Raw genomic sequence first — 21,909 nt, forward strand, 5'->3', positions numbered from 1 at the left:
CGTTAATGGGTAGCTCCACAATTAATCAGCCAGCAGATCACTTGTTGAGGGGTAAAGCGTGGGTACAGGTTTCCTGCGGTTGGTGGTAGTAGATGCATTAAAAAAAATGGAGCACACACAACGTTGTCACACATCCGACCGCATGGCCGGAATTTCGAGTGAATTCAAACGGCGTAGAGCGAATTTTGGGGTAGGAATAGATCAGCTGAATATACAGCGCGAATTCGCACAAACAGAACCCGCGTTAAGCGAGGAGAAAACTGTACTGTAATCCCACCTCTTCCAAGACTTCTCGCCAGTGCAGCAGAGGAGGTAAACATTCGCACGAGAGGGACCTTTCGCCAGCAGCAGTGATGTGAGCAAAAGCAATTTCAGTGCTCCACCTTTGCTTTGTGTACCTTTGATATATTTGAAGAAACTGTTCTGAAAATGAATGTGTGCAAGGAGACAGGCAATTGCTTACGCTTTAACTTAAGGTAGCTGCCTGGTTTAACTGTAAAACAAGGATATTAGACACTTTAAAAAAAATATTCAGAAAAAAAATCATTGCTAACAGCTGGTTCTGGGAGATTTTCTCTGAGCCGTATTGTGGCAGAACCCTTTGGTAGGCTACCCAAAAAACGTGTTTACATTGTAACTTCGGGTAACCTTTGAACTTTTCTTACTTCCATTTAAACTGTTATAAACCCTGACTTATTAAAATGATCTGGTAGACGCACAGCATTTTCTAAAGGGTACGCACACGGTGTTTTCATTATTTCCTTTCGAGTCCGTATGAACACACTGCGTATGCAAGTGTCGGGTGGTTTTGTGCGTTTTTACACGGGTGTGCACATTAGTGTAAAATACGAAGTCACTGAACACGAGCGTCAGTTTATTCAAGTGAGATAAATGGCAGAAATGATCATTATCATCATCGATGATCAATCCACTGCTGAATGAATGTCTTATTCTCGCCGACTAAAAAAAAATATGAACATTAAATTTAAACTATGTTCATGAGAAAAAAATTACATATTGGAATGGTAGCCATTTACCGTGAATAATTTATGCAGGAAGCTTGCAAACCAATTGAAGTGGTATTTTGGGACGTGAGAGCCCCTTTAAAATCGGTAACCCTTGTTCAGAATTCAGACTTGGCTGCGCCATACCAGCGCCGAGCACGGGACCAGTTTTATGGAGTTTCACAATTCGCAAGCAATTTTCGAATTCGGTTTCAGAGCTACGTTCAAGGTGACAACGTTGTGGCTCTTCCGATTGTTGTTTTACGGGATAACGGTGCCTACAATCACGTGACCAAATCATTTCCATCCGTGAGTTTTATACAACATAGTGTTTGTTTGGAGCTGACAGGCGAGTGGGGGTCCCGTCGTTTGGATGCTATTCCGTGTTCCATGCCACCAAATCACATCTGGTAAACCAGTGGAACATGTTTGAGCACGCCTCACTGACTTGCTGATGTGTACTCACGAAGTTAAAACCGACCCATAATTTTCCTCATCGAGTGTTGCGAGTTGATATGAGTTCAGATCACCAACACGGTTATGGACAAAACAGATTGTTGGTGGGAATTCAGAACGAAAGTAGATGTGTTTATACAGTGAACTAAACTAAATTATATTTGGTTATTTTACCAGGTAAGGTCCACTGAGCTATGTAGCTCTTTTCCAGAAGTAACCTGGCCACAAATGATAGCTCAACGAACTGGCTTATAATGTGGAAATGTATATCAGCCAAACTCTCTAAAGGCGCGTTGCTATATGTGTAGAGAAAGCCACAGGACCCGGAGGAAAATCCACACGACCACTGGGAGAGAGCACATACACACTCCAAGTATACAGCAGGCGTCAGGGTCGGGATCGAACCCATGGCCTCCTGCATGCCAGGCGAGGTAGTTAACATCTCCTAGCCACAATGGCGAGATGTTACGACGGGGGGTGCATTGCGTTTTTGTACATTGTCATGTATGTCTGTGCGTGTACATGTCAGTGCCTTTTGTTACTCCACTGCTGGATAAGCCCCCCCATACATCATGCAGGTCGTAGGGTTCTATGATATCGTTGCGTATGATGGCTATATACTTCAGGAACAAAATGTCAATGTCGATGTCAGCTTGCCAGGAGAGGGCTTCAGGAGAAAATTAATGTAGTTTTGCTATTCCTCTTCCTCCTCCGTTGAATGAATGCAGACGACTGCGGTTCACTGTATGATGCATCGCTTGTGTTGCATCGCCACAATCGCACTACTTTGGCTTGTGTTGAGTTTGAGTCCATGGTTTTGGGGGATATTTGCCCATACTTCAGGGCGAGTTGGTGAAAATGAGCTGCACTGCCCACTGATGCACACACCTGGCCCCACATCAACCTAAACCACCTGTTTTATGCGTGGCGATTGCACATCCAAGCAGGTTCAAACCTTGCTTAGCAGCGGAGACTGAACGAATTCCAGCTGTATTGGTCACAGGCCAGAGGTATGTTTATTGTTCGACAAATGCTCGGTCTGGTTTTGTGGTGACTCATGGGGGTCTCTGAAAACTATTGGTCTGTACAACATTCTGTAACAATGTAATTTTTAATAAAATGGTCAATCTAAGATTTTTTGACATTTGAGTAAAAGCCAATTGTTTGCTTATCCGACATATTTCAGGCATCACCATATGTTATCCTCCAAGTACAACTCTCAAGCTTCGGTTCAGCATGTTTTGTTTTTGGATGGGATATGCGCACAACGAGAGGAAGGCATCGTGTCTGCTAATCCGAAATGGCAAGCGGCGCTTCAAACATCAGTGACTCATGCTCGTCACAGGACAATGAGAGAAATCTTACGCGCAGAAGAAATATCAATCGGACAGCGTGGGCGGTGGCATGCAAATCACAAACAAAACACCACATTCATCATTAACTTTACTTTCATCATCAGCCATGATCAATCGACCGCTGGATGAAGGCATCGCCCCGAGCTGCAGTCATCCATCACGGTCACGCGATGGAACGATCCTCCGTAGCACAAGAGCCGATATCATCACTCCAAGTCCTCAGTGCACATCCTCTCAGATGCATTCCATTCCCTTGGCTTCAAGTCCATAATTATCACTGACCATCGCCCATCATCCTTCAGCATTATTAAATTAATGATATAGTAGGCTGACGTTTCAAGCAATGGACCTTCTTGAGAAAATAAAGCAGACCGTGCAGGGGCTGTCACCCAAAACGTTGACCTATATTGTACTTTAAATATTACACGGTTGGGACGAGTGGTAGAGCAGTGAACCTGCCAAATCATCTCAACCCTCCCGCCCTGATGACCAACATGGCCGTAGAGAGGCCTTCATCCAGCAGTGGATTGACAAAGGACTCTGCATTGTTGCTAATTTAATTAAGTGTTAATTATTCATGAGAAAATGTGACCAAAAACCAACGACCTTAGACCTATTTGTATTTATTTATTTCATACATACTTATGAATACGCTGCTGTATCAAGTCCTCAAACACGGTAGTGGGGGTAGTTTGGCCATACTTCACCACGCTGGTCAAACATTGGTACGAGTGGGGGTGGTGTGGGCAGGGGGAAGGAGGATGTTAACTACCTCGCCTGGTATACAGGAGGTCGTGGGTTGGATCCCAACCCTGACGCCTGCTGCTGTATATTTGGAGTTTGTGGTGTCTCTCTCTCTCTCTCCCCGTGCTCGTGTGGATTTTTCTCCGGGTCCTCCGGTTTTTCTTTCCACATTTAGAATAAACGTCACACGTTTAGAGTGTTTTTGGATATAAATGCCCACGCGATAAGCCACGTCGTTGAAGCTCTCATTTGTGGCCAGGTTGCTTCGGAAAACGAGCTGCATAGCTCATTGGGCCTTACCCTGTAAAATACAAAATAAATATGAGAAAACGTTTTTCCCCTTTTATCTGGCAACAAAAAATAAACAGTTTCAGTTTACAGGACCGCTTCAGAAACCTGAGCCATGGCAGGGAATCAAACTCGCATGTGAACGGGTTCGTAGTGAAGTCACGCGCTCCAACCAAACCGCCTCGTCCCCTTCTCTTACCCTCCCACACAACAATAACAACCACAATCAAATCAGTGGATCATCATCATCATCAGCAACAGCCCAAGCACCACGAGGAGAAATTCGTGGTGTGCCTCACAGGGGCGGGGTGGGGGGGGGTTCCACCGCGGGTCGGGGTGCGCGTGTGAGTGGGTGGTCGTCCTTTACGCCTTAATGTCTGTGGTCAGTGTTCGGATAAAATTCAACATGAAACGAGCGGGAAGAGCACCGCACCAAGCCGTGGAGTTTCTTTTTTGTTTGTGGTGGGGGGGGGGGGCGTGGGGGGGCAAACAGCACGCGCCAAACCAAACGTAGCATCATCATCTGTTGAATGTGTTTTTTTTACCTCTTTACACCAATCATCAACATCACCCCCCCCTCCCCCCGCGCGGCCTTACCCATGAAGACAATTGCTGCTGCTGCTGTTGTTATTTTGTTTTCGCTCAGTCCGCACGCTTGTTGTTGATCGCCGCACAAACGTTTCCTTATTCTCCCAAAGTCGCCTCGTCCATCGGCCACCCACACCCACCCGCCCACAACTCGATTGGAACGTGGAGGAGCGTCTTGGGCACGCCAGCGCAGTTAGCGAGCTTCTATTAAGGCGCTGCGAGAGGGAACACCATCGCCTGTACTGAATGTGCAGCAACACCAAAAAAAAAACCGCACCAGGAGAGTGACCAAGCTGCGCTGGAAATGGATTTGTTGCTGGAGATTGTCGCCCCCCGCGGCGCTTCTCTTGCTCGCTTCCTCGCTCGCGTGTTCAGATCACCGTGACCCATTCCTCGCGTACAGCGGCCCCACACACGGCCACAAGACAAATGCGCTCGAACAGAGTTTTGGGGGAAAGATTGCCGTAGAGCTAGTTGAGGTTGAGCAGTGCCGGATTAAGTTCGTGCGGGGCATGTAGCATATGTTATAGAGGGGGCCCTAAATAAACAAAAAAACACGTAAATATTAGAACACATATTTTTTTTGACTTGCACAGTAAAGTCATTGTATTTTTTCATTTATTCTACAGCCAAATAATACGACAACTCGCTAACATTAAACACCGAGTCGTTCGTAAAAGTTGAACGCGGTATAGTACTATAGTAATAGAGCAAGTGCAGAATCACTGAACATGAATTGAGAGCTTGAACGCGTTAAGCGCGGAGCCCTTGAAAGTGCGGGGACCGTAGCACGTGTAGCTACTACATGTGTAGTAGCTACAAATGTGGTAGCTACTACACATGTGTAGCTACTTTTGCTACGAGGATAATCCGGCACTGGAGGTGAGTAGTAAGCACCGTGACCGACCGCCTTTGTCTCCCCAGTGTCGATGTTTACACATCACAACCAGGTCGGTTCTCATTTGAGGCTGAGTCGAGCTAGGGGAAGCCCAGGACTGGTTTAGAATAAGCATCATAGATGTTGGTGGCCATGAGCGAGGAATCGAACTCGAGTGGCCGGGTTTGTAGCGCAGCGTCGCGCTAACCACTGCGCCACAACTCCCCATAAATAAAAAGATCCCCCGTATAGCCTTAACAGACTGTTGGAGCAAGTGCTGATAGCGAGCACCTATGAAGGCCAGGCATGGTACACAAGGGGGTGGGTAACACCGCGCCCGACCGCCTTTGTCTCCCCAGTGGCGATGTTATTAAACACCGTGACAGGCATTCATTTGAGGCTGAGTCGACCTAGGGGTATTTCAGGACTGGTTCAGATAATCGTCACTGGTGTTGTCCGTGAGTGGGAATCGAATCTCGGGGCACCAGGTTCGTAGTGCAGCGCGCTAACCACTACAATACCGCTCCCCACAACAAACACAACGATCCCATGTTTTGCCTTAACAGACTGTTGGGGCAAATGATGTTAGTGAGCACCTATTGAGGCCGGAACAATACACGAGGTACTCATTTGAGGCTGAGTCGACCTATGGGAAGCCCAGAACCGGTTCAGAAAATCGCCACCGGTGTTGGCCGTCAACGCGAATCGAACTCGGATGGCCGGGTTCGTAGCGCAGCGCGCTATCCGCTACACCACCGCTCCCCGTGACACACACACTCGAACACACTCGAACACACACACACACACGCGCTTAGTTTCCCGGGGCTGGCATCCGCCACACATCCCGTCTGTATATTAGGCGCGTTGTAAACGGGCGCATTCTAAATAAGCGCGCTTGTGGAAACACGAACTTAATGGGAAACAATAGTCGACGGCGGTGCCGAGGCAGCAAACACGAAGCAGGCGTTCTTCGCAGAACGTCTCTCCCCCCCCCTCTCGCTCCCTCTCCCCTGCGCCTCTCCCTTCGCCCGGTGTCTGTGTGGTTTTTTTTTGTTTAAGCGACGTATTACGGCAATCAATTACAACCTCGCAGCACGGGTGCAAGTGCTGCAACGATTGGAAAAGTGTGGGTGGGGAGGAGGCGGGAACTAGGGGTGGTTGGTGGCCAACATCAGTGACGATTATCTGAACCGTGCCTCCCCTAGATCGACTCAGCCTCAAACGAGTACCCGGTGCGGATGCGTAAACTTGGCAAATCGGGAGACAAAGGCGGTCAAGGCGCGGTGCTGGCCACCCAACCCCATCCCGTGCCGGCCATCATTGGTGCTGCTCGCTAACAGCACTCGCTCCAACAGTCTTTTAAGGCTACACGGGGGGATGATTTGTCTTTTTGTGGTGGACGGCGCTGGTGGAGGAGGAGGAGGAGGTGTGCCCGTGCAGTCACCTCCCGGATTATTGAATCGTAACTCTGCATGCGCGGCCGCGCGCTTGGGTAAGCGCGAAGGAGCATCTGTGCAGACTGAAGCGAGCGTGTCAGCTGATTACAGATGTGCCCTGGTCGAGACGTTATGTCACCAGACCCGCAAAGCGCGGCACAATAACAAAGTCGCCGCTCTCTCTCGCTCTCTCTCGCCCGCTCGCTTGCTCGCGTTTAATGGAAAGGTCGTACGGCTGTGTGCAGCTAAGCCCCGGTGACTCACGCAACATTCGACTGGGGTGTTTGGCCGCTGTTGTTGTTGCTGCTGCTGCTGCTGCTGTTGCATTAAATGCCTCGAGATTAACGCATAGATGTAACGGTGCGAATTTTGATCATTTTAAATGCCATTCACTCTCTCGCTATCTCGCTTTCTCTCTACGTGGGATTCTCGTTACCTCGTGGGATCTTTGCGGCCCTCTGGCCATGCCCCTGCTAGACGAAGGCCTCCTGCCCTCCTCCTCCTCGAACTTGGCACGTGATTCGGTCGCCGTGGTTTATCTGACGACCATACTTCACCACGCTGGTCAGAGCGGGATTTGGTGGTGAGTGGAGGCAAGCATGAACTGTTCAAAATATCACTCGCCAATGATGTTGGGTTTACATGATTAGTCATCATGTTTTCTTCTGCAAGAAGCTGATTTTTTTAAACCAGCACGATCTCATAAGAATAGAGTAAAAGCCCCGAGGTATGTCTTCCCCTTTTAACGTTGTTTCGCTAATGCGTCGTCACTTTATTATGAACACCGCTTCTTCCCCATTTGCGTCGCCTCAACCCCACACTTACGTCGCTGACAGCACCGTCCGCGGTTTCTCGTTATACGTCGCCTCCACCACCACCACCACCTACCCTGTACATCGCGTTGATTTTACGTCGTTTCGATATTCGTCGTCGCACCTTTCAGGAACGCATCCCCGACGTAAATCGGGGAATTACTGCGGTAGTAGTAATAATATATTTTTTTATATATTTTTACTGCACAGCCAAATCTTACTTCGTGCTCTAGACAACCTCGTAGGTCAGTTTGACACGTAGCAGGCTTCTGCGGTTAGATCGCTTAAATATATACATGTGTCGTTAAACCCGCCACCACCCGACACAGCCAATTAGTAAGGGTTGTCACGTAAACAGAACGTGGACAATTCGTCACTAGTACAGCACACCGGTGTGTTGGAGAGCCAAGCCACAACATTTACAATCTGAGTAAATGTTGTGTTTACGTGACAACCCTTTCTAAGTCGGCTGTGTCGGGTGGTGGTGGCGGGTTTAACAACACACTTATATATTTAAGCGATCTAACCCCCCCCCCCCCAAAAAAAAAACACTCTTATTATGAACCTTATACGTGCCACGGAGGAGGAGCATTGCTCGGAACGTCACACGTTTTATGACATGAGCGCTTGGCCGCTCGTGTGAGAGAAACCAGAGGTACATGGAGACAACCTGCCAGCCCTACGACGGAGGCGGTAGCGCACTCAATGGCCCCGCACAGATAGATTCAAGAATTCGCGTCCCGACTGCACCGCCGTGCCGTGGCTACCTCTCGCGATGTATTAAACATTGAACAAGGGAACGACATCATCTGTACAAATGATATATTGACAGATTCCAGAGGTCGGGCGATTCGATCTCCAGGCGCGGCAGCTGAAACAACGGGCGCGATTATGAATTCCCCACCCCACACCCTCCCGCTACCCTCTCCCGCCCCTCCCGCCTCTGCCCTCTGTCCACCCCGCAGTATAATGGGCTCGTTTCGATTAATCGATCCGCAGGTGGTGTGTGCTGGGGCAAAGTGTTGGTATTCCATGCGCCTCTTCGCATACCGTCTGCATGCCAGTGTGGAAGAGTAGGCAAAACACCCTCTATATGGCGGGGGGGGGGGGGGTAATACAATGGGTAGCGCGCTGCGCTACGAACCCGGCTACTCGAGTTCGATCCCCGCTCACGGCCAACACCAGTGACGATTGTCTGAATCGAACCTGGGCCTCCCGTAGGTCGGCTCAGCCTACAATGAGTATCCGGTGCGCTGTGTGAACCTCGCCACTAGGGAGACAAAGGCGGCCGAGCGTGGTGGTGGCCACCCACCCCCTCGTGTACCGTGCCAGCCTTCATAGATGCTCCTCGCTAACAGCACTTGCCCCAACAATCTGTTAAGGCTACACGGGGAGGGGGGGGGGAATCTTTGTCTTTGTCTCTCTCGAGCTCCCTGAACGGTGAAGAGGACCCTTTTCGCCAGGAGTGGAGTGAAGAAAGCAATTACATGCAGGGTGAGGGGTGCGGGAGGAGGCAAGAGGAGGCTCGGGTGGAGATCTGCACCTTTACCTTTGCCTTTATAAATAATCAACAGAGCGACGCTCGGACGCGCGTGGGAGAGCGTAGGGGGTGCAACGCGCAGCAGCAGCGCTTGACAAATCGCCGTGTCACGCAGCACGAACGCATGACGGATGGCCGGGGACGAGGGGGCGACACTCGGGCATCGCGCGATCGAAACTCGCGTCTGCACATCGCGCTCCACAATTTAAAACAGCTCCCACCGCCCCCCCCCCCGCCGTCTTCACTCCGCTACCCCCCCCCCCCACCTGCCAAACACTCCAGGACCACCATCCCCACCACCGCCATCCCCACCACCACCATCCCCATCACCACCATCCTCACCACCACCATCCCCACCACCACCATCCCCACCACCACCATCCCCACCACCACCATCCCCACCACCACCATCCTCACCACCACCATCCCCACCACCACCATCCTCACCACCGCCATCCCCACCACCGCCATCCTCACCACCACCATCCCCACCACCACCATCCTCACCACCACCATCCTCACCACCACCATCCCCACCACCACCATCCTCACCACCGCCATCCCCACCACCGCCATCCCCACCACCACCATCCCCACCACCACCACCACCCCCCCTGCCGCCGCTGCCCACCTCTCATCCCGCGATCTCGACTCCTTCCCTCCTCCTCCTCCTCCACTTCCTCCACCACCACCGCCACCACTCCCAAACGCGGTTCGTGCAGCGCTGCCGTCACTTAACCTAACATGGGGGCCCGCGTGCCGAAGGCTGCCGCATTTGAAACCGAGAACGCACATTACGTCGGGGGTCTAAATAATATCATTTCCTCCGAGTGTAATTTCCCCTTGTGTGTTTAGCCGCCACCGTGCCGCCTGGCGCGCGCGGGATTAGTCATACTGCGAGGGTCCTCGCATATTTGTTTTGTATTTTCTTCGCTACCCCCCTCCACCCAACATCCACACCCACCCACCCACCTCCTCAACCGGGCCCGCACGCCGAGTCTCTCTCCCCCTTCCCCCTGCCCTACCCGTGCCAATGCCGTGCCGTGCCGTGCGCCGAGGATGGATGGAGCGACCCTTCTGACGATTTCAGTTTGGCCCCGTTTTTTTTTATGTGGGTGAGTCTTCTGGGTCAAGTGCGCTATTGTTTACGGCTGTTTCGCCACACACGTGTGCCGGTGGCGGGTCGCGAGGGGGCGGGTTCGTGCGGCGGGGAGCGAGAGATGGAGAGGGGGGGAGGGATGGAGGTCGGGAGGGGAGGGTGTTGGGGAAGCGAGGGCTTGGTTGTTTTTCTGCAAGAAACACCGCGACCCACGGATTGCTATCGCTTTCTTCTTTATTTCTCTTCTCTCTCTCACTTTTTTTTCTGTTAATAAAACAGCTGCTTCGCAATCTGATGATTTCTGTTGGCTCTCGCCACTATCGTCCGCCACTGGCACGCAGACGGCAGTGTGCGGAACACGTGTTCGCAAGGACGAGCGAGGAGGCATCCGCGCGCGGACGGAGTGCGGACTCGGAATGGAGGCGCGGCCAACCGCGTCCCTACGACCGCTGAAAGGCGACTGAGCCACGGGCCGGTTTCTTGCAGCCGTGGGGCAATAAGCCAGAGAGTTGCCCCGTCCAAAGATTCCCAAAAAGCCAAACCCCGAGACGTGACATCGTTCCTTGGAACGAACGGCGCGCCACGGACACGGTGCCGGTTGCCGATGGCGCGTGAGCACACAGGCGAGGGCGTGCGACGTGCCCAACACGCGAATCAGACAATTGATGCGCGCGCACGCACGCACGCACGCGCACACACGCGCGCGCGCTCAACGAGTGCCAGCACGGTGGGTTCATCGCTCTCGTCAGCCTGTGCACGGCTACGTAACAATCCGACGGGATGAAAGCGAGGCGCGAGTAAATGTTCCCGCGGATTTCTGGAAACCGTTGCGCGCGAGCGTGATTTGCGTGCGCAATTGAACGCGACGAGTGCGCACGCACCCGGCCTGCCCGTGCTCTCCGGAGACAAGAATGCAGATACTCCTACAACATGCTATTATTTACTCCCCCAGTGGGGGCCTGCGTTGGCAGGAACCGAGGCCCTCGGTTTTTTTCTTTTCGGCATTTCGAATTACAGTTAATTATTTAGATAAGATGGGTTTGGAGAGGAATAAAACGTGCAAAATGCGTTCAAGTATGCGACCGGGCCTGTTCAAGGAATTCGCCGTTTCATCCGCGGCGCTGGACTTCCAGTTCCTGGAGAAGCCTGAAAGTGTCCGCGCATTCCTGCGAAACATCTTGATCAATGTGACGTTTGAGCAATGCTGGCTTCTGGCAGGGTAGCTTGACCGCTCTAACCCAGCGTCTGGCAAGAGACGGGCCTCCCCGCTATCACTAGCTCAGAGAGTTTGGAGCCGGGAAGGGGTGGGGGGGAGGTGGAATGCGATTTCACCTGCGCGCAAGACGGGGCTTATGTTACCAGGAGGTGCTCTCTGCACGTGATGGTGCCTTCCGCGGAACAAACAACGACTATTAGCACGTTCCCTGGGACATCGGAATGAGCCGTACGCTGTCCCCGTGGTCCCGACGGCAGGGCCTCGAGGTATCCCGTGACAAGGGTGGGAGGTGAAAGGCAAGATCTGTGAGAGCTAAGTGGGAAATCCGAGGATAGGGCATGGGATGGAGGGAGATAAGACAGCAGGGAAGGTGGAACAAACAAAGGATTCCTGCGCAGACAGAACACGTGTTGTGCTCGCTAAGTGAATGCACGAGCGGTCACCGTGTCATCCCCGCAAGGCTAGGCTCAACTCCGATTTTTAAATAACAAAAAATTGGTCTCGGCACATCCGGAGTAAAAAGATGCGTGGAGATTACACGCGATTTTGTAAATCTCTTGGATGTGTTGTTACAAAGTCGTGCTCTCGGCAATTAGGATGTATTATATTAAATGGAGCTTAAATGAATAACTGCCCCTTTGTCAATGCAGTGATTGATGACTGGAAGCCTCCTTCAGTCTCCACACGATGTTTGGCCATACTTCGCCCCCGTGTTCACTGTGGGTTGCTGAAGGCAAAATATCCTGGGGGACCAATTCACATTTCACTCGCCGCTGATGTTCGCCGCGGCCCGGAATCAAACTCAGACCGGCTGGGTTCACAGCACAGTTGCGGTAACAAAAGCGCCGCCGCTCCTACCCAATCTCTGTCTCCGAATCAGCTCAAGCCTCCCGTGAATCACGTGACCTGTGTGTAGCCACTCCCACTCTGAATACCTGCCCTCTTGCCCCACCCACTGTGAAAACAGACGCTGCCAACTCCGTGCGGTGGTCGAGGTCCTCGTGTGGCACCTTTCCTCGCAACATGGGCGGTGGTTGGCCACGCACGTGGCATGTAATCGAGCACGGATAAGGCGGGGCTTGGTGGATCGCACACGCGTTTTTTTTAAAACTTACTTCCCGTGGAAATGAAGGTGCCATGCCCCGGCTCGCCAGGAGAAGACGGTTACAGCAAGTTGACTAATCGCCATCTGTTTCCATCTGTACGGAGGATTGAGCATTGCCTTCCTCTTGTGCGTCGGGTTTTTTTTTCCCCCCAGGTGCTCCGTTTCCCTCCCACTTGCGTAATAAACACAGCTCGTCGTTAATTGGCTGACATCTCAAAAGAATCAGCCAATGAAGCAGCAGCAGGATCCTCCTGTGATAAACGAGTCACACGACTCGGCGTCGCTTGCCTGGACGATTAAGTAAATTATAAATTAAGCAAGTATATTTCCTCCATGTCCTTATTTTTCCTGATCCTTTGGTCCTGTTTTTGTTCCGCTCCCTTCCCATCCTACTTTCCATTCTCTCTTCCCTTTCCCGTTCCTTTAACTTTCCCTGTACATTTTATCCTTGACCCGAGGCCCCCTGCCTCGCGGTGTGCCAAGGGTGAAAACATTGCATTGCGTGCGTATATCGTGCGTACATTTGACATCCAAACCAGCTCAATTGTTGGACACGTATTTTTTTCACCCAAACACGGTTTATTAATTTTCCGTGTACACCTGCAGGCCCCATTCGTCAATCCACTGCCGTAGGAGGGCTTCTCCACGCCGCTCAGGTCGTGGGGGTGTTAAACATGACCATACTTCACCACGCTGGATTTTGTGAGAGGTCCGGGGGGGGAGGTAGGGAGGGACACCTGTTTAGACGTGACTCCCCACTGACGGTAGCCGTGGGCGCCAGGTTCATTGTGCAGTGGCATCGTTAAACCGTCGACCAGTACGAGAGGGATGACATCTGCCGGCTGTAGTACAAGCTCTATACATACTAACAAACTAAAACCCATAACAAACATCCACTCTACTGTTGGGTCATATGTATGTTGAACTTCTTTCGCACCACCGTACGTAGCCGACCGAGGTGCGGAAATTCGTTTTCGATCCAGAATCAAAAGTCTCAAGTGGGTCAAGCACTGTTGGCGAGCACCTCTTGTGGCCCACACGGCACCACGAAGGCGTTGCTGCGGACAGGTCACCGCTCACCGGATACTCGCTGAAGGCCGGGTCTTGCCGGCCACGAAAATCAACCGTGGCCCTAACTCGAACGCACGTGGCCGGGTTCTTCGCAGTGTTGCTGCGCCTACCGCTGCGAAAAATATACCCGCTCGCTCGCTCGCTCGCACGCACTCACGTCGCCGCCACACCCGGCCCGCGCAAAAAAAAATATTTCCTTCGGATGCCATTTACGTCATTTACCTGAGTTTAATGGCTAACGGATATCAGCTGGATTCGGCGTTCTCGCTGCAATTCATCAGGGGCGATGGTTTCAAAACAGAAGCTCCGAAAAAAAGTTGGGCCCCTTAAACCGCGCGAGTCGCCCCCCTTTAGCGGATTTGGGTTCCAAAGACTTGTATAAGCCCTTTGTGTCGCATTACGTAAGCGCGCTGGTCAATTAGGCAGCTGGCGGGAGACGCTAAACCCAACACCGCTCTCGCAGAGGCGCCTCGCTTTTATTGATGTTGTGTAATGCGCGCTCACTTGCGGCGGCCGCAGCAGCAGCAGCAGCAACATTCGCGCGTGAACAGTGGCGCAGGTGCGCGTGCATGCGTTAGTGGGGTGGGGTGTGTGGGAGGGGAGGGGAGGTGGTGGGGTAGGCGTTGAGCGCTTCCTTCCTTCTTCCTTAATCTTCTTGACCATCATCATCATTATTAGCCATAACTTCATCAGTCGGCGCAGGTGTACGTGCGTTAGATGGGTGCAGGTTGGTGGTGGTGTTGGGGGGGGGGCTCCCAACGTTGTGTGGGGTTTGGTGGTTGGGTGTGGAGGGGCGATTTGCAACGTGCGCGGATGACTGAGCGTTACCTTCCTTCCAACGTCTTCATCGGCACCGCCATGAGGGATCATACTTCACCCGACGCTGGCCGCTCAAGGTTTTCAAAGAGTGGCGGGGGGGGGCAGGGCCGGCTCAGATGTCATTCGCCACTCACATTGGCCCTTGGCTGCAAATTCCATCTCGGGGGGTCGCAGGGGTCAAAGTTCAGCGCACCAACCGCCATGCATGGCGCACGGCCGTCGTAGTCGTCGTCGTCGTCATCATCATCGTCGTCGTTGTCGTCATCATCGTCGTCATCAAAATCGATGCCGTTGGCTGAGGAGGAGGGTCGGGACCGAGATTTCATGATTAGCACAAGTGAGAGGATTATATTAATTCATTCATTAATCGATTCGTCGATTAATTCGTCGATTGGTGTTGATCAAAGTTTTCTCTTCTGTTTGCACATAGTCACATAGTCACTTTAAGATATTTTCTTGTTCATGTTTTTGTTTGTTGCGGTTGCACCCGATTCAAGAGCCGAATGGCTCACAGGGCTATACCTACTAAAAGGAAGCTGAAAAACTGAAAAATCATCATCGTGGTCGTCGTCATCATCGTCGTCGTTGTCGTCATCATCGTCATCATCATCATCGTCATCATCATCATCATCGTCGTCATCGCCGTCATCGTCGTCATCGTCGTCGTCATCAACATCGTCGTCATCGCCGTCATCATCGTCGTCATCGCCGTCATCATCGTCATCATCATCATCGTCGTCGTCCATCCACCGCTGCCGCGTACCCTCGCGATCCCGCGATGCTGCAAGTCGCCCGGCACCTGACGCACGAACCGACGTCATCGCTCCGTCTCTCGTCGGTGTAGCGAGCCGCTCGAACGCGTTCCGTCACTCGGCTGCCCAGGAGGGGGAGGGGGGTTAACCCAAATGCGCACGCTTGCGTATGGGGGGGCGTCTACTGATAGGAAACGGGGGGGGGGGAGGGTGAAGCCTCGATAATAATGTGTCTACATTGGCCTTCAAATGAGTTAGATAGTCCGGCGGTGGACTATCTGTTTGCTTGAACACGTTAATATTATTAACCCTTGATCGTTTCTGCGTGGATTAAATATCGGCCGTTCTATAGGATTCGGTGGGGCGGGGGGGTGGTCCGTCAGGCGAACGTACGTAGGTGGGGGGGGGTGTAAAAAGTCCGCGTGCGTACAGGGAGAGGGGGAGGGGTCAAGTTTTGACAGATTTCTGCGTACGGACTAAATGGATGGCCCCTGAACAGTTTGAATGATGTGAATCGTAAAACCTGCGGCATTGCTCTAGAATCCATTCGTTCATCTTTCGGTCTCTCGCCCCTCCGCTTACCTTACGAACTACTTTTTTACTCTTTTCTATTTGACCAGGTCAGGCCTACTGAGCTATACAGCTCTTTTTCAGAAGCGACCAGGCCACAAATCGCCCGATCATGCTGGATGTAATTACCAGCGAAACGTCCTCGTCAAATTGTAAATGTTGTGGATTTACTCTCCAGCACACCGGTGGGCTGAAGTAGTAAACTAATTGGCGCGTTGTTCACGTGACAAACCTCACTGGCTGTGTCGGGTGGTGGAGGGTCACGACACATGTATACTTCCGCGATCTAACCCAAAACAACTTTATTATAATTAATTAGGGTTTCACACGTGGCAGGAACCCGCAGCACCTCACCCCCCCCCCCCCCCTAGAGTGACCGCCCCCCCTCCCACGCGCGTGAGTGAGCCACCTCTGCGTGACACACAGACGTGACAGCTGCGAGTCACACTTTCTTGCCATGCTGCCTTCTCCTGGCGAGCCAGGGGCATGGCACCGCCTCGATGCCCGCGGGGCGGAAGGGCGTTTCGCAACATCTGTGCGTGATCCACGAACCCTCGCTGCTACCTACACAGTGCCGGATTAGAGGCGGCCACGTACAGCAGCGTAGCCACCATCGCCACCCACCCCCCCTCGGCTTAATTGCAAGCATACAAGAGGATATCCATCGTGGGGGGGGGGGGGTGGAGACGGAGTGACGAAATCCGTTCGCGCGCAGCTGCCGGCTGATCCGTTACACATCGCGGGATCGCGAGACGCGGTGGCGGCGGCGACTTGGGGGAGGCCTTCATCCAGCAGTGGATTGAGCAGGGCGTGCGGGGGGGGGGCTTTTAATTTCGCAGTCACAGCCGCGATCCGATTTAGCCGAGCGCAAAGCAGTTTACACGGACTTGGAACATGAAGTGCCGGTGAGAAATGTGTTCACCTTGCCAAGTGTCTCTCATCTGTACAGCTCTCGCATCGCCGAGGGGGCCAAGGTGACTCACTGGAAAACGGCGCTTGGCTTTCAAAGGCGGCGGCGGCTGGTGGAAGTCCAGCTTCCACTGTAAAAGCGACGCGGTCAGACCTTCGTGAATAAATGGCGTTGAAGCGGCAAATTCCGCGCAATTTTTGTTGTTTTTTTAGCCTTTTACGTAAAATTCACGCATGAGAGGGTTAATTCAAAGCCATAGGGCCCCCTACGTCGGTGAAGTTCACAACTGTTTACGTGTAAAGGAACAACACGTGCCTGTTAGAACCGTAATCACCTGTCAAGTGTCTCGTCCATATGGGCAGCGTCACGAAGGGGCGGAGGTGAGATACGAGTCAACGTATGCTGCTAAACAGCTTGTCATTGCCGGCCAAACGGATGGGCGAGTTGAGAAAAATATTTACATCAGCCGCCCGTTTATGTGTATATATCTGAGCGGTGAAATATTAAACGAGATCTTTTCACGCACACACACACACAAAATCCTTGGCAATTCACTGTTTCGTGGATTAATGGGAACAGACGCGTTTTGTGGGTGATCGCCGTTCTATTTTTTCTCTCTCTCTCTTTGGGTTTCTGTGGCACCTAAGAGCTGCCGAGCTGCGGATGTTACTTTTGCACCAGACATTTTGTGATTCAATTATATCGCCGGGGCAGCTTACTTACAAATTCAAGGAAACGGATAAAATGCTTTCCTCAAAAGTGAAATATCGAATTTTCAAAAAAATGTTTTTCTCATTACACCTCCATTAACATCTGAAAGCATCTATTTTGTGTAGAACGTTTCCAAGTGACAGGGCCACTATGACCTTTCCATGTCTTACCAATTATCAACATTCTATAAGAGAGCTCTGTCAAACACAACATACTTCGGGCCTCAATGCCTTGGCAGTTGACAATTTGAGTGCAACGTCCACGCGGTTTCGTTTTTTCCCTTCTTATTTTTCCTTCATTTATTTATTTATATATGTGTGTGTGTGTGTGTGCGCGCGCGTGTGTTTTTTTCGCAACTGGGGAGACAAAGGTGACCGGGCACAGTGCAGCCCTTCCACCCCCTCGTGTACCGTTCCGGCCTGCGTAGGTGCTCATGAACAGCACTTGCCCCAACAGCATGCTGATGGCTATACGGGGGGATCTTTGTGTTTGTGCCCGTGGCTGAAATCACACAGGCAGTGTCGCCCGATCGCATTAAATCTCAAAAGCTAAGCAGGCCTTTGAGGCTGGCTGAGTGCTTGGACAACACGTTTGCAGCAGGCTTTCGTGCCGACGTGGTGGACAGCAAAAGTCAAGGCAACAGAATGATTTTGCTGGATTGTACTGTGCATCCGTGCCCCCCAAGTCTACGCTCCCCCAGCCTTCACCAACCCGCACACTGAACATCATGGTGAAGTATGGTCTAATAACACCCCCCCCCCCCCACGTGACACCTATGGCGTCAGGAGGCCCTCATCCAAAATTTGGTGGTTTAATGCACAACACGCAATGCAGCGAAGAACGTGCTCACGATAACAGGTGGGTATGTGATGAAAAGTTCGAATCACGTAAAATGACGTAACGTGTGACATGTCATAAAATGAATATGACTCAATTTTAATAAATTACAACGCTTTGTCAGTCCTCTTCTTTTGTATGAGGGACTTCCCCGACCTTGTGGTCATGGAAGTTGCTTGACCATGGCTACACCATGCCGGTCAGTGTCGTCTGGTGAAAATTGTGCCCAGGATCAGTTTAGACACTGGACTTTAGTCACGGCCAGAAATCAAATAAATGTGACCAGGTTCAGTGCGGCGTGCTAACCGCTGCACCACCACTCCCTCCATATATGATCGCCATTAGTCAAGTAACCATCATCAGCCGTGATACATCCACTGCTGGATGAAGGCCCTCCCCACACCGTGTCATTCATGGGGACTGTTTGACCATATCTTCTTGGTTCTTTCGGTAAAGTCACGTAGAAGGGAAGTAATAAAATAATAAAAATAAACATAATAAAATAATTCTCACGACGTTTCGGCCACAACGCAAGCAAGCAGCCGTCTGAATGTCACGCTCCAGGCTTGGAGCGACTATTTATGCTGGGATGGAGGAGCTAAGAGCGTCTTGACAAAATAATTTGCATATCAAGAGGAATTTAGCATATTTATGGGAAATGCAGATATGCGATTAGCACTACTTGTTTGACCATACTTCACCACGGCTGATGAATGGGGGGTCATGGGGTGGCCTGGACCATGGCCTGGAACTTAATTAATGTCACTAGCTTCCGTCGCGCAGAATGATAACCACTGCACCCACTGTTCCACCATAGTTGAGCGTATGGGCCCCACGTGCAAATGTTGTTTACCGAGCTCTTTGTTTTTCCCTATATGCATTTGAATCCGTCACAGCGCCAGAACAAAAAAAAAGAGCTGACGTACCAAAGTTGGCTCCGGTACAGTTATGTCTCAATCTGAAATGCCAAGAAAAGAAATAAAATTATTAAGGGGGGTGGTTTGGGGGGGGGGAACCGAGACATGTAACCTGCTCTCAGCCGCAATGAACTCCCAAAACATACATTTTATAACACGTGCCTGCAGAGGGCAAACCATGGCCCGAAAATCTCACGACCTAATTGGCAATGTCAACTGGTATTAAACGAGACTTATGGGTCCAGCGTTGTTTTTTTTGTATCCCCCCACCCCTTCCCTCCCCTCCCCTCCCCTCCTTCAATCTGATCCCAACAAAAATCTGTCAAAAGATTCGTGTAATTTATACACACAGTATGTCAGCACTGAGGGCAATATACCCTAACCAACATTTCATAACTCTTTCACTTTGGCAACGTTCTCCATCTGGATGTGCAGAAATGGTGATAGGATGGTTGGGGGGCCGCGAGGGCTGGGGGGGGGGGGAGAAATATGTGGGTTCAACTGGGTTGATTTATTTAGTTTGGATACAACTCACGACTGATGTCACAATGAATATAATAAAAATGTAACAATATTCCTGAAGTTGTGCGTACTTAAGTACAGCGTGTGCTTTGCAAAGTGATGTTTGCTTCACAGCGGACCTGCTAATTGACAACATTTTAAAGCTTCATATCTTTGGCGTCTCATTAAAAGCTCGCAAAGTGGCACGGAATATAATTTTTCCTCGAGTAATTGGTGTCGTGGCAATATAAACATCGATTTCCTGCGCATACCTACCCGTCCAGTGGTTTACGATTCGCTATATCATTTAGGAAATTTTTTATTAACACAGTTGGATATTTTTCGCGAAATAAAACTCTGAAAAAGCACACACGCAACGCAATGCCTTCCCCCCAATCCTGTGATCAACTTGGAGTTTTCCTTCGATATATTTATGACAGCTTTTACAGAAACAGCCAACATTGTAACCGCAACGCCCACCACGTAGAACCCTGAATGTGAAACGTTACATTTAATGGTCTATCCCTGCATGCGCTTCATGAAATAGTGAAATTGTTTTATGGCACGCTTATACGGGACGTATATACACCTGACAGCTATAATGGGAAAGTGAACAGGTACGCTCACATCTGAAAATAATTCATCCCGTTGACCTAAAATAACAAGAATGTAGTTTGCAAGTTTATTATTTTTTTGTTGAGTGAGTGCTGGTGTGCGTGTGTACAAGTTTTATTGTTGGCTTGTTATTGTTTTCTTACACGCAATGCTAATCGTAAATTCAAAGCAGATCAGTTATAAAATAAAATAAAAGCTATTAAATAAAAAAAATGTTCCACGTTTATACATTTGCAGTTGTGGCTTTGTCTCGTGGGGGAGAGTTTCCCCAGTTAAAGGAATTCCCTGATATCCGGTTGTGCCAACATTTTTTTTATATATATAAATTAATTTAAAAAAACAAAGTCAAGTTCCCTTAACATCTGTATAAAATGTGGGCCATTAACCATGCCCATGCGCGCGCACAAGCACGCGGATACCCAGTGCTGAAACAGGACAGCTACCTCCGCAATGTATCCCTCTACTCGATGCACAAACAACAGCATTACAAGTGGCAGTGGTCAGGCTGACGAGGGCACATTTAATCTTTCTGCGGAATACGTTTGCGGAAGTTCCTCCGATTGAAAATCGGCTATCCTGGAAGAAAAGAAAAATAAACGTACACATCTTCCCCTCGACGTTAAAATCGCCTGAGATTTTTTTTTGTTTTTGCCACATTAATAAATGCGCCCGTTTGACGCAACGAATGCATCACCTAATACATTACACATGGGGTCCGTGACCCTTAACATGTCAACATATGGGGGTGATATACCCTTTTGATTGCTTCATAATTACCTTGCCTTGAAAATGCAGGAGAGAACTGGCAAATTAGATGGGAAATACTTTAATTGCCCCATCCTTGAAAAAAAAAAACCTCTACTGTGACACATTTTGGGGTTTTTCATCTGCGTGCGCTTACACACACACACTCGTATAACGTGTACGTGCACGAGTGGAGCAATCACTTGCGATTTTTTTGCGGGGGGGGGGGAGCGGGGCACTATTGGGAAGTTGGGGGGGGGGGCTACAATGCTCGTCCGGTAACAACGAAACCCCGTTACATTCCCAACCACGTGACTCGACAGAAACAATTGCAGCAAGCGAGAGAGACATTTGTTTTAAAACAAAGAACCTCTCCCTCCACCCCTCACCACACACAAACACCACGCGTGGCACCCGCGCATTATTTCGCATAATTTGCAAAAGGGAAGAACGATTTGGGACTCGTGGTTAAACAAACAAACAACAAATATGCAGGAAAAAAAAATACAAACTCTTGTATCCGTGATAAAAAAAAAAGCTACTGCAACACAGATCCGTTGTAGGAGGAGGAGGAGGGAGGAAGGGCTGCTACTTTCCTGATTTACTGCTTGGCTAAATGGGAGACCGACCATTTGAGCTTAAAAGGAAAAAAGGATGGTGGTGGTGGTGGTGGAGGAGGAGGAGGTTGTAGCTTGGGTTGTGTAGGGCGGAGGGCATTTGTAAGGCTGCTTTTGGGGGCCGCCGTGGTTTTTCAGCGAAAGTCCGGTCTGCTGCGCTGGACAGACTTCAAATGGAGTCCCTGGGAGACCTAAGCTGAAAGGCAATACCCATGCTCGCGTTTGCATCCCCCTCCCCAGCACCAGACCAAGGCCCCAACCCGTCTCCCTTTCTTCTCACTTTAAGTGAAAACAGATTTCTCCTCTGAGCATGGCTGCTGCTGCT

The sequence above is a fragment of the Lampetra planeri genome, chromosome 20 (assembly GCF_965212315.1).
Source record: "Lampetra planeri chromosome 20, kcLamPlan1.2.h2, whole genome shotgun sequence".
Lineage (NCBI taxonomy): Eukaryota > Metazoa > Chordata > Hyperoartia > Petromyzontiformes > Petromyzontidae > Lampetra > Lampetra planeri.